An 11,974-nucleotide genomic window follows, 5' to 3' on the forward strand; every position below is an offset into this window, starting at 1 on the left:
ATGAAGTAATGACATGTTATTCAAAATACACAATTCTGGTCATTTCTTATACAAAATTATAATGCAGATGAATTGACATGCTGATTTCTATTTCCTAATAGTTATATTAAAAAGATAATTTTGCTTGTACTTATTGGAGCTTACTTTTTGTCACCATTAGGGGAAAAAATCCACTTTTTTAATAACTCAAACTCAAGAATTATATATGTCAGATTTATTTTTTTATCTCCTCAATTTGTTGTGTAACTGCTTTCAGATTTAATGCTCTTGAATCATGGCTTTTATGTGTGTTTTTAAGAAATTTATGTTTATTTTAATGCTACTTTCAATTAGACTGTAATTAAATTATCTCTCTTTTCTCAGCCAAACTGCAGGAGAGCATAGACATAACTAGATATTAGGGAGAGGCCTTTGGCTCTAATTGTCCCTAGACAGAGAAAAATGATGTGAGGTTTTTTTCTCCAAAGTAAGAATTTACATTACTATATCCGAGACCCAAATCTCAGTGGGTCTTGGATAGGATGGGTGAGCAGATATCTGTGGACAATGACCACCATCAGCCTCACGTGAGTATGCCAAGTTTCCTGGACCTCTGAAAACCCACAAAGGAATCAAATGTTTAGGGTTAGTCCTCCCTGTCCCTGAGGCTGGGAAACCATCAAGGATCACAGGAAGCAAAATCCTCCCTTCAATACCTCATCAGTAGACTGGAAGTTTCCTGCCAGTACAATGCTGGCTGACAAGGGTAGAGATGATTTGATTTTCCACCACCTGGAACTAGACTGCACCAGCTGAGCCAAGAAAGGAAAACTAAGCAGATGTTTAAGAGATGCTAAGCAGTCATAGAACGAGAGCACAGAATACTCCCAACATACACATGAAACAAGTGACAGATGTGACTAGAATTTTAAAAAATGATTATAAAAAAGCTGATCAAAGAGTTGTTTACTTGAAAATATAAACATACATTTATAGATCAAGTTTGTATCAAAGAGGTATGTAAAACTGAAGTTAGAAGCTACCTGGAAAGCAATGAAAAGAAAAACAATTTATACTAAACATATGGGCCACAGCAAAAGCTGTACTTGTTAAAAAAAATTATAGCTTTGAAAACAAAGCTATAATATAAACACAATGACATTCAAAAGAATCAAATAATCAACTGAAGAAATTAGAAAGGGAAAAAAATAAACCAAAATAATCCAGGTAATGAAATTTAATAAATATATCTAACATTGATGATTGATTAATTATTTATTGCTAGTTAAGGTGTAAGCAAAGGGCACTTTTTTGAAAATGTAAAATAATAAAGTTGTTTTGGAAACCAATCTGACAATACTGGAAACACTGGAAACACATCTATACTTTAACTTAACAATATCACTGTTAATCTATCCATGAAAGAAAAACAGTAGAAAAGAAGATATATACACACACACATATGTATATATGTTTGTACATATATATGATCTCAAGTATAAATAAATTCCATTTTGTTTAGTACTCTGTAATGAATCAAAGACTTCTGCTGTGTTTTTCTGCTGCTCAAATACAAAGTTAAAGACTTGTTCTCAATTTGTTTTATTACCAAGTCTGACTGCTTAAACAGAAATATAATTTTATATGAAAATTTATAAAAACTATATTAGATACTTTCAGTGATAAAACATGTCTAATAAAGGAGTTAATAAGAAATCACAATTGTACTTACTGTTAATTACTTCTGAATATACTAAACTTAAAACCTGCTAATTTTTTCTCTCTTTCAAATATAAGCTTACCAAAGGTGTGAGGGTGAGAGGGGAGGGTGAGCAATGAAAAATTACCTGTTGGGTACATTGTACACAATTTAGGTATGAGAATACTAAAAGCTTAGATCTCACTGCTATGCAATATATCCATGTAACAAAACTGCGCTTGTACTCCCTAAATATGTTGAATGAAAAAAAAGAAAATATATGTATAAGCCTCTCTGTTCTACAACTAGTATAAAAAAAATAAGAGGGGTGATTTCCAGAATCTTAACCAGAAGCATAATCTGTTATCTCATGGTTACAGCTGTTTACATATTTTAAACTGAATAATGAATGAGCTTTCAACAATCTCCAAATTTAAACAAAATCCAAACCCATGTTGATATTTCCACACTCAGGATAAGCAATCATGTTGCAGGGTAAAAATCTCATTATCACTTATCAACAACCAATACCAGCAATAATTAACCAAGGATAATGAGTCAAATCAAATAATAAAGTATAAATTGTAATCTGCCAGTGACCACTGAAATCCTTCAACATTTTAGAATATTAATTTTCAGTATAAATATAAATATGCATTTATGATGTATTTTCTAATTATATAATTATCTTTATTAGTGCTCTTTGTTTTTTTATGTGTGGATATGGATTACTATATATGCTTACTTGCTTTTAGTCTGAATAACTTATTTTATTTTTTCTTGCGAAGTGGGTCTGCTAGCAAAAAGTTCTGTGTTTTTGTTTCCAGAATAATTTATTTCATCTTCATTCCTGAAAGAGTTTTGCTGAATACAAGAATCTTGTTTGACAGTCCCCTTTCAACACTTTGAATATGTAATACCATTGCCCTCTGTCTTCAACCAATTCTTTAGATTAGTAAGTTGTTAATCTTATTGGGGTTCCCTTGTACATGATGAGTTGTTATTCTCTTGCTGCTTTTAAAATCTTCTCTTTGTCTCTCAGCATTTTTCCTATAAATGTTTCTAGGTTTGGATAACTTTGTGCTTTATCCTACTTGAATTTCCTTGACATTGGATATGTAGATTGATGCTTTTCATTACATTTGAGAAGTTTTCAGCCATTATATCTTTGGATTTTTTATTCCTGCTCCCTTCTTGCCTCTCTGTCTGCTGCTAGCATTATTCATATGTTGGTATAATTTTCTGAGGCTCTGTTCATTTTCCTTCATTATTCTTTTCTCTATCAATCTATCTTCAAGTTTTCTGATGCCTTCTTCTTGACTCTACTGTTAAGCATGTTTACTGAATTTTTCTATTTCAGTTATTATACATTTCAACCCCAGAATTTCTGTTTAGTTCATTTTTTAAAAAATAATTTCTATCTCTTTTTATATTTTCTATTTAATGAAACAAGAGCTATTTTTTAAAAAGGAAATTATCGCATGCCATAGCCATCTTCCCATCCTTGTACTTTGATCTGGAATCTGACTGTTGGGTGAGTCCAGTAGAAGCTTGCTCAGCAATACTGGAAGCAGACTTTGAATATTTTAATATGAACAGTATAAATATTGATATTTTCTTTGACAGATCTATATTTTCACTCTTCCATGCTATATAGATATATATACACACACACACATATATATACACACACAATGTTGTATTGTAACTTAAGTAATAAATGTACTTATAAAATCATTTTAAAGTTTTGCTGCCCATGATTTAGACATTCTTAAGAAAAGTTATTAATATAATATTGACTTTATTTTTAATATTTTTGCATAGTCATATCCTGTGTGTGTTATTCATGGCAATAAGTTTTGTGCTTTAGCACTTATAACAGTGTTGTTATTAAAATTGGGCCTATAAATCCAAGTTAGATGCAACATAATTGACAATGCCTATGTTGACATTGCAATTGGCTTATGAACCATTTGCCAATTTTAATATTTAATTAACAAGTGAAAATAGGAGTTGTGTAGTGCTTTCATAAGTAAGGGGCCTAGCATTTAACTGATCCAAGACATATATATTTAAACATTGCTACAAATTATATTCCATATGCCTAGTTAAAAAATAGTGGAAACAGAAGTTGAATTTGCAACATTAATCCATAGTGTACATAAAGATAATTATGAGCATTCTTATTCAAAGTAAATTCATATAATTTTAAGAAGATAGCCTGTATTTTGATCAACATTATTGGAGTCTAAAAAGACTTTAAATTCCTATATCGCAGAATCATAGACAGTTGTTGCTGGAAGAGGCCATTGAAACCAACTGAGCCCAATCTCCATTTTGCATATAAGGAAACCAAGGCCCTGGAAGGTAAAATACCATCCCAAGGTTACAAAACTTTTTAAATTGTAGGACAATCACTTTCAATAGCATTTGAATAATGTTTATAAGCTGACTGAATAAAATGAGACATTTTAGGAGGAAACTGTGACATTTGATAGAAACAAACCACATTACCACTTTTATAGGCAAAAAAGAAACATCTTGTATAGCTTGACTTCAAATTGTTGACTGCATTACTGTATTGAAAATCCTAAAAGATAGGTGAAAATACTTATAGAGGCTCTACTATGGTTTGAATATTGAGCCCTCCAAACATCACATTGAAATTTGATCTCCAATGTTGGAAGTGGGGCCCAGTGGGAAGTGTTTGGGTCATGCTGGCAGATCCCCCATGAATGGCTTGGTGCCATCCTCTTGGTAATGAGTGACTTCTCACTCTATTAGTTCCTTTGAGAGCTGGTTGTTAAAAGGAACCTCTCCCTGTCTCCCCTCTCTGGTTTCCTGTCTTGCCATGTGATCTTGGCACACATTGGCTCCCCTTCCTCTTCTGCCATGAGTGGAAGCTCCTTGAGGCCCTCAGCAGATGCAGATGCCATCACTATGCTTCTTACAGACTGTAGAACCATGAGCCAAATAAACCTCTTCTTTATAAATTGCCCAGTCTCAAGTATTCCTTTATATCAACACAAAATGGACTAAGACAGGTTCCCTCACCACATATTCTATTTAAATTTCTAATTTTGCATGAAACAATAGAGATTATATTGCAGGATTTTTAATTTCAGAGTCCTTCTGGCTTGTGAAGTATACTTCTTGTCACGTATAAGCTAATGCTAATCTAATCTAATATTCAGCTTGTCTTTCTTTTGTTAACCAGAGAAGCACAGCACCTTTGGCAGAGAGTCCAGTGACATTCGAACTAAAGGATTCATGTAATGCTACTGGAGTAACCAACCATAGCCCTAGGCTCACTGCAAAATGCTAAGATGATACAGGCTTTTCCTACCATGCTCCTCGCTTCCTTCTGAGTCCTCATTGGAAGCACCTTTAATGCCCAAATTTCTACCAAGTCTCTTCAAGGCAATCTAGACTTACTGCATTAATAGTATACTTCCGAAAATTCTTTCAGCCACTATTCTCTATCCAATTCCAAAGCTACTTCCATAGTTTTTGGTATTTGTTACAGTGATACCCTATTTCCCTTTACCAAATACATATTAGTTCCCTATGGAAACTGTAATAAATTACCACAACCTTGGAAGATTAAAACAACAGAAATCTATTATCTGACAATTCTGGAAATCAAAAGTCTGAAATCCAGTCAGCTGAGCCACACTCCCTCCAGAGGCTCTTGGAAAAGTCTTCCTTGCTTCTTCTAGTTTCTGGTGTCTATTGGTGTTCCCTGGTGTTCTTGCCTGTAGTCTCATTATACCTCTATCTTCACCTTCACATATCCTTCTCCTCTCTGTGTGTACCAGATCTTCCTCTGCTAGATTAAGAACCTGCCCAGATAACCCAGGATAAGCTTCCCAAGTTCAGATCCTTAATTTAATCACATCTGCAAAGACGCTCTTTCCTTATAAGGTAACATGATTACCTTCTAAAGTAACAGATTCCAGGGATTAGAACCTGCTAACTTTAGACCCATTATCCAGCCAACACAAAAACTAAAGAGACTTGTCAACTAAATGCCACATGTGGTTTGAAAGTGAATCTTTTTGGTATAAAAAAAAATTACTGGGATAATTGCAATGACTTGAAAGGTATCTGAGAACTCAATGGTAAATTATCTATTAATTACTTCATTTTAATAGTTGCATTGTAGACATGCAGAAGAATGCTTTTAGTCAATACACACTGAAATATTCCCAGGTGATGGTGCATTAGCTTGGGAACTTACTTTCAAAATGATTAAAGAAAAGTTCTTTTACTGTACTTCCAAGTTTTCTGTAAGTGTTGATTGTTAAAAACAACAACAATATACTAAAGGGGTGGGTAGAGAATAAGGAAGGGGGGTGGTGGACTGAGGGAATGCTAATGTCTCTAGAGGAAGAAGTGAGAGGTTCAATAGAAAAAGAAATTCAGCAATATGCTATAGGACTATTTAATCCTGAAGAATATTAGCAGTGGTCTACTTTATGAGCCACTTTATAACCTAAGCCTGTACTTTTCTCACTTTCAGGATTCTTACTCTCTTGAATTTCTTGTTTCCATCTCTTTGCAGGAGATAATAACACACTCTGCTAGAGCAACTTTCTTTTGAACAATTCTTCAGGTAGACTTGCCCTCAACCCTTTATCTCTTCCAATTTTATTCAAATAAATAAGAATTAAAGGGCAATAAATTATTCAATATGTTTTCTTGAATTTAAGGCCCTAAGCAATGATAATTATTGTAATAAGAGAAATAAATTGTGCTATTAGAACACAAATGGTTTATATTTTAGATTAGGTACTCCCCTCAGAAAAGGAAACACAAATAATTAAGTCATCCAATATACATATGCCAAACATGAGATGAAATTAGCATATGAAAGTTTAAATCTCCCTCCATACCCCGACAAAAAATATAGGCTTCTACTATGTTTTTTCTTTCAATGGAAAAAGTTGTTTACTGTCTTACTCAACTTGGATTGCTATAACAAATACCATAGACTTAACACATATGCTTAAGCAAAAGAATTTATTTCTCACATTTCTAGAAGATAGAAAGTCCAAGATCAAGGTGCCATTGGATCTGGTGTACAGTGAGAGCACTCTTCCTGGTTTGCACAAAGCTTCTATTTGTATAGGATAGCTCACTTCCTTTAATAAGGGCACTGATAGCATCATGATGATGCCACCTTCATAATCTACTCTCCAAAGCCACCTCCCCCAATCCCTTCATGTTGAGGATTAAGGTAGCACATATGAACAATGGGGGGACACAGACATGTCTCCAGAGACTTTGCACTTCCCTCTGCCCCATCTCTTAATCCAGACTGTCCGTGTTTGGAGACATGCATGATGTCTTTGCATAGAGGAATCTTAAACTCACGTGTATCTCAAGGAATATGTCCTGGAAAGAAAGGCCAAGAAAAATGCCAATGTGTCACATTAATTAAAGTGGCTGTGACATCTCATTTGTTTTAAGAATAATAATGATGATGGTGATAAATTTTTAAAAAGGGAACCATTGTTAGAGGGTCAGAAAAGGAAGGGAAGAAATAAAAACTGGGACAGTCACTATCACCCCAGATTAAATGTCCCATGGCAAGGGCTTCTTTCCATCCACTGGTGGGCTCTCGTAGTTTTCTGGTTCGTATGGTCTTACCCACCAGTTACTTCTGGTTACTGCTAGGCCTGCCGATCTGCACTGATCTCTGTTCCACATCTGCAATCTGTGCCCTTTGATCCTCTTTCTTGAGTGTATTTTCACCTTTGCCTCTTTCCTCTGCTCAGCTTAAGCTTGATCCCTAAGTGGCATATGACCGCCATAATTACTGCACCTTTTGTTTTAAGAGTGATGTAATTACATGGGTAACTTACATGGGTTTCTACTTTAATTATTGGTTTGGTGTGTTTAATGTCCAGGTTTGTTGCTATTCTAGGTCTAAACCCTTAAGAAATATAAAGTATTAGAGTAATGGCCATTCTGGTTCTTCTTATTCTTAAAGACAGAAATGTCTGGACTAACTTTACAGTCAGTGAGCACACTCTATACAGAAAATGTATTAGCACTACAAGGTGGTTAGCACTGTGCCAGGTGCTGTGAAGATAGGAAAGAATCATATGACATTCCTGTCAGATCTTGGTTTGTTGCAGGAGTAAGACACACAAAAGAAAAAATAAGCCAGTAGGCAATAAATAACTGAATATAATTATCAAACTATAAAATGCTGAATACAATGGGTGTTCAAGAGGGGAGAAAACTATTGCTAGAGCTACCACAAATTTGGGCCAGGGACTCGGGGTCTAGAGGTGGTGGTGCTGGGGTGTATTAGATCTAGAGGTTAATGCACCAGATATGAGGACATGTACAGAAGAGGAATGTGTTTGAGTCATGAAAGAACAGATAACCTTTTATAACAAGGTTTAGTTGGTGAAGAACCCTACAGACCAACAAGTCTGATTTTGACCTATTGAGAAATGCAGCCATTGAAAACCCTTGGATAAAGAATGGCATAGTTTTTATATGTTAGAACAGGGGTAATAGTCAAAGAGTGGGAAGTGAAACAAGTTCCTAGACTATCTACTTATTAATAATATATGATGAGAAAAAAGGAATCAGAAGAATACTTCGAACATGACAAGCACTCAATAAAAATGTTAACTATTATAAAGTGAATCCAAGGTAGCAGTGGAAAGGTTGGGAAAATAAATCTAACTAGAAAAACAAACAGCAAAATCAATTTAAGAAGTATCAGGAACCACTTTATAAAGATGACTCCAAGATTTTTTGGATAAGGCTTATGAGATTAATGTCTAGATTTTCCTGCAGAAACATACATTTAACTACTTTGAAGAAAATGGAGTTTATGGTATAATACTTCTAATGTTCAATTCACAACCAATTCTTTGGAGTCCACTTGTAATTCTAATTCAACATTTCAAATCCATTTCAACAGGAATAAAAATTTTCAAATTGTTTCACTCAGTAAATGAGCAAATGTATGGTTGTCCTAGATTTAGAATTGGAGACCTGGATTTAAATCTTGGTTCCACTCTGGGTAGCTGTGAGCATTTTACTGAACCACTGTGAACCTGTTTCTTATAAAAACAGACTACAATTCCCAAAGTTTGTTGCAAGGACTCAATGACATTAACACATTCAACAACACCTGGGCTTTATACTCAGAGACAGTCAAAAAAATTTCTTCTCCTCCTCTTTCCCTTACTAAGATAGAACTATTTTCTCTAGCTAGATCTAACTGTTCATGCTTTTTAGGAAGTAACAGAATGTAAAGGGAGTATTGGAGAGTGAAAAGGGGAACGAGAAAAAACTTACCTTTTAAGAATAAGAAATAGTGATCTAAAAACTACTTCACCCTGGGATTCAGGCAGGAGATCTTTCAGGGAAGTACATAAGAGGTCCTACTTGTCATCAAATCTACCCATGGTTAATTTGGGCTCCAATTAGTAAATTTTTCATCTCCACTTTCAAGGGATCATTTAAGGTTCATCACACACTTCCTATTCTCCAACTCATTCTGACACTATCCAAGCATGCAAGTTTCTTATTAGGGAAAGCAAACTACAGACACTTACAGGCTGATTTAATCATTCAAAACCATTAACTAAAATACAAACGAGGAAAAAAGTGACAGAACTTTTTGAAAAAGTACTTTATGAAATCTGAAGGCCACATAGTTAAAATATATTCATTCCTATACTCATTTAACTAAAGAAATGCAATGGGGCCTAGTCATTCACCAGGGTTCACATATAAAAGTTTTAATATTAGCCTAAATTAAATGTATATATGAGGATAATACTATTGGGGAAGTAAATATAAACCTAACTTGTATTTTTTTATCCACACCACTACTAAAATAAAATTCATTAATTTCAGAGAAAATTCAGGAATTTTATTTAACCATTAAGGAAACTTTAATGTCCTACCATAAAATTTAGATTAATGAAAATATGTTTTAAAAAAAGACTGAATACAAACTATCTTATGACATTAATCAAACTTTTAATGTACCAATTTATTGCATGTCAGTACAGAAAAATAGAAAGTATATTTTAAAAGAAATTTATTGTAAAAAAACCAAATGTAAATGTTTGCTTGCCATAGTTAGCACACAATGTACTAGAACATTCAAATTTGCATTATAAAATTTTATTACTGCTTCAAATAAAATATGGCAAATAACAAAAATATGATTTACATTATGAAACTGGATTAACTTATTTTATTTGGAACATACTTGAATATGTTGAAAACAACTTAAATTTTCCGTATATGCTGTACTGACAGAAATTGTTATAAATTATGTTAAACACACAACTCACCTGTTACATATATATGGCACTTTTAGTAAAAAAGTGTCTCATACATAGTCCTACTTTTAAACTACATTTTAAAGATACAAAATATAAATGGAGGTATATTTGTGCCATTTGGCAAAAATGTGTTGACTAGTATTAGGATGACTGCATTTATTTCACGATACAAATGAATGTATTCTTTCTGATAAGCTAAGATGATGTGCATATATGGTAATAATAAACAGAAGTGCATTTCATTTTCTACTCTATCAATTTAAAAAATAGATGTCTGTGCTCTGTCATTTCCATCTTTACCTGAGTAATACACGAGTACATAAATTTAAGTGGGTAATCCAAAAGGGTTATTTATGACAAATTTCTCCTTTCACAGTTTTTAAAAATATAATTTTCAAACATAATAGGAAAAAGGGAGAATGGAAATATCATATCTCAATCATGACACCTAAATAAAAAAGTGACTTCTCTGACATCCTTTTTAAAAGTCTACCTCATTTACCCCTATCCTCATGAGGGAAGGGTCTCCACAATATAAACTACTCTTAAGATGTCTGAACTTGCAAGATAATTTATATAAAATTGAATATGGCCTTTAATTTCCCCAAACCTATTCTCTTCAAGCTGAATCTGACAAACATAAGAACTGAATATCTGAGCATTAGACGGCATGAATTCTCAACAAGTATTACAATATTATTACTCCAGTGATATATTTCTGAAGCTGCAATTTGTGTAAATCAAGTGCATATAATTCATCATAAATTTAAGCTGCCCTGTAACAAAATTCAGAATGCCATTTTTATGAAAACATCAATTTTACAGTCAAAAATGTATTTGCAAAAACATAGGGTAGTTGCAATGTCAGGTGCCCCAGTTGTTACAAATGCTTTGCATTCAAATGTTTTGTTTTGTACTAAGTTTCCTTTTCACCAATCTCATCAGTTAATTATTCCTATATCTAAATTTAAGAACTGAGTCACACTTTCCTTTCTAGTTGTTTCTTTCCTATTAGGATTCTTTTACCTGCCACAAATTATTTCTTCTCTTATTTTGCACTATTCTTTAGGATCCTTTTTATAATTTATCAGTTCTCCCCTACTCCCCAGTAAGTCCCTTTAATATAATGGAATTTGGATTTTATTCTAAATGAATTGGATCTTGCCATATTTAAGATCATTCTAGGATTTCCAAATTTATAGTAGCTTAATAACTTAATAAAATTCATTTATAAACTCCTACAGCTGCTATTATACAAATGAACCAAAAATTAATAAACAAGATGCATATAAACACTTCCATTCCCACAAGCAATTAGTTAAAAATGAAGTGACTCTTAAAGTCATGTTTTACTAAGGCCAAGAGCTTTGGCCACAAATTCAGAGATGTTTTAAAAAATGATGCCAAGGGCTTCATGGACCCCCTTCCTATTAAAGGAAATAGTCTCTAATACAGAAGCTTGTAAAGAAATATGTACTACAACCCTAAACAGAGCCTCTGCCCTTTGCTGAAGAAAGGCTCCTTAACCCTAAGAAGAGAGTGAAGGTAGGAGATGGTACACAAATAGTCTACAACTTTTGAAGTCCTGGCTTAAAAGAAAAAAAAATTGTTGATAAATCTGGAGTATCTAAAAAAAAAAAGCAGCATAAAAGCAAAATACCGATGAAGAGCTTTTGTACTTCATCTGCATATTTACAATTAAAGTTGATAAATTCCTTCATAGAGTAGAAGACTAAATTACATGAAAAAATAAGGTACTCTGTAAACTTTAAAGAATGATACAATATAAGGTATGCCATGTAATCTCATGTCTAAATATACATTTTTTTATATTTTCTTTTTAATACATTAATATTTAGAATAGTCATTCTACATAGCCACGGGCTGACAAGATGAAAAGTAGCCTTTAATTGTGGTGAATTTACACATACAAAATACACCTTCCATGATATGCGTTACCAACTCATTT

This window comes from Microcebus murinus, chromosome 13 (genome assembly GCF_040939455.1).
Source record: "Microcebus murinus isolate Inina chromosome 13, M.murinus_Inina_mat1.0, whole genome shotgun sequence".
Taxonomy (NCBI): domain Eukaryota; kingdom Metazoa; phylum Chordata; class Mammalia; order Primates; family Cheirogaleidae; genus Microcebus; species Microcebus murinus.